Source organism: Crinia signifera, chromosome 3 (assembly GCF_055691185.1).
Source record: "Crinia signifera chromosome 3, ASM5569118v1, whole genome shotgun sequence".
NCBI classification, from domain to species: Eukaryota; Metazoa; Chordata; class Amphibia; order Anura; family Myobatrachidae; genus Crinia; species Crinia signifera.
Window position 1 is genome coordinate 339,359,627 of NC_139219.1, and position 2,986 is coordinate 339,362,612.

The window sequence follows — 2,986 nt, forward strand, 5'->3', positions numbered from 1 at the left end:
CTCCATGGCATCCCCCCTCCTTACCTACCATGTGTTCCTACTCTCCTCCATGGCATCCCCCTCCTTACCTCCCATGTGTTCCTACTCTACTCCATGGCATCCCTCATCCTTACCTCTCATGTGCTCGTACTCTCCTTCATGGCATCCCCCCTTCTTACCTCCCATGGCATCCCCCCTTCTTACTTCCCTCTAGCTCAAACGGGATGACAGTTAGTGAGGTACCAAGGCAGATAGTGGTGGTAGGGGATTCCATCATTAGGAGAACAGACAGGGCAATCTGCTATCGGGACCGCGATCGCCGCACGGTCTGTTGCCTCCCGGGTGCTCGGGTACGGCACATCGCGGACCGAGTCGACAGATTGTTGGGAGGGGCTGGGAGCAACCCGGCAGTCTTGGTGCACATCGGCACCAACGACAAAGTCAATGGTAGGTGGGATGTCCTCAAGAAAGAGTATAGGGAATTAGGTAAGAAATTAAAGGCGAGGACATCTAGGGTAATTTTCTCGGAAAGATTACCAGTGCCACGCGCTAGCTCAGGGAGGCAGAGGGAGATCAGGGAGGTAAATGTGTGGCTTAAGGATTTGTGTAGGAAAGAGGGATTCGTGTTCATGGAACACTGGGCGGACTTCTCGGTCAGGCGCCATCTTTTTTGCCGTGATGGATTGCACCTGAACGAGGAGGGGGCTGCGGTGCTGGGGGGAAGGATGGTTAGAGGGTTGGAGGAGATTTTAAACTAGGTGACGGGGGGGTGGGGGCAGCAAGACATTATGGGACCATCAGGGAGAGAAGCCGGACTGGGATCAGGAATCATATGGGGGAAGGAGATGGGGGGGGGGGGACGGAGACATAGACAAAGCCCTGGGACATAACAAGGGTATAATCGGGGGTAACTCTCAGGGTGCATCAGGAATGTCATGTAATAAAATGTTATGTTGTAACAGTCACGTTACCCCATTACAGTTCTTAGGTACGGATGATCTTAGTATACGGGAAGGAGGGAATGACAGAGGAAGAATTCCCGGAACTATGGAGAGGGCAGGCAGTGTGCATGGTGGGGAGGCCTGTAGAGAGTCTATTGAAGGGGAGAGGGGAAAGAGGAAGCTAGTAAAGAATTCAAATGGGTCCTGGGGTGAAACTAATCACAATATTAGAGCCATATCTAAAAATAAACATAAATTAAAATGCTTACTGGCTAATGCAAGAAGCTTAGTGAGTAAAATCGGGGAGCTTGAAACGGTGATCAGTAGGGATGACTACGACATCATTGGTATTACAGAAACATGGTGTAATGAGTCGCATGACTGGGCATTAAACATGGAGGGATATACACTCTACAGGAAAGACAGGGAAAATAGAAGGGGCGGGGGTGTGTGCCTATATGTAAATAATAACTTAACATCATGTGAGAAAAATATGAGCACAGACCTGGAAGACGACAACTCGGAGACAGTGTGGGCAGAGATAACCGACAATAATAAGAAACCAAAAAAACAAATTTATAATAGGGGTATGCTATAGACCACCAAATATAAATGAAAGGGAAGAGTCTCTTCTTTTAAACCAAATCAAACAAGCATCAAATCAGGGTCAGGTATTAATTATGGGGGATTTTAATTTACCCGACATTGATTGGGAAAACGAAACAGGTAAATCCGCAAGAAGCAATGGGTTCTTAAGCTTACTTAAAGACCAGTTTATTACACAAACGGTAGAAACTCCAACTCGTGATGAGGCGCTCTTGGACTTAGTATTAACAAATAACACAGACTTAGTTTCAAACACAAAAGTAATTGAACAATTAGGGAATAGTGATCACAATATGGTTTCACTGGAAATCAACTTCAGTAAATTACATCAAAAAGGATCTGCAAAAATACTAAACTTCAGAAAAGCGAACTTTGAATTATTCAGGGAAGCCCTAACAGAAATTGGGTGGGAAACGGTTATGGAGGGAAAAAATGCAGAGGAAATGTGGGATACTCTAAAAAAGGTGCTTGATTCACTAACTATTGAATACATTCCTAAAGTAACTAAAGGTAAATTCAACAAAAAAAAGCCACCATGGTTGGACAAAGAAGTAAGGTCAGCTATCAACAATAAAACCAGAGCCTTTAAATTCTATAAAAATAACTTGAATGAGGAGGCGTTCGCAAAATACAAAGAATCAAACAAAACTTGTAAAGGGGTAATCAAAGCAGCTAAAATATTATATGAAGAGTGCATAGCCACTGAAAGCAAAACCAACCCAAAGAAGTTTTTTAAATACATAAATAGTAAACGTTTAATTAAGGAAAACATAGGCCCACTAACTGATACTAGTGGAAAAAGTGTTACTGAGGACAAGGGAAAAGCAAAACTGTTAAATGAGTTCTTCTCATCAGTATTTACTAAGGGAGAGCAGACTGTGGAACGAACATTTACCACAAACGGGACAAATAAGCCAGATCTCATTGTGGATTTCACGCCGAAGGAAATAATACTGAGGCTAAGCAAACTCAAAACAAATAAGTCACCAGGGCCAGATGGGATTCATCCGAGGGTATTAATGGAATTAAGGGATGAACTAGCTACCCCCCTACATTATATCTTTAGCAAGTCACTATCGTCAGGTAAAGTACCAAAAGATTGGAGAATAGCAGAGGTAGTGCCAATATTCAAAAAAGGAAAAAAGGAAGATCCCGCTAATTACAGACCCGTTAGTTTAACATCAATTGTGGGTAAACTATTTGAAGGATTTTTAAGGGATGGTATCCAGGAATATTTAGATCATCACCGTCTACTCAGTACTAACCAACATGGGTTCGTGAAAAATCGTTCATGCCAAACTAATCTACTAGGGTTCTATGAAGAGGTTAGCAAAAACCTCGATAATGGAAATGCTGTAGATGTGATTTTCCTAGATTTCGCTAAAGCATTTGATACTGTCCCACACAAGAGATTGATTAATAAAATGGAGAACCTAGGATTGGGTGAAAATATCTGCAGA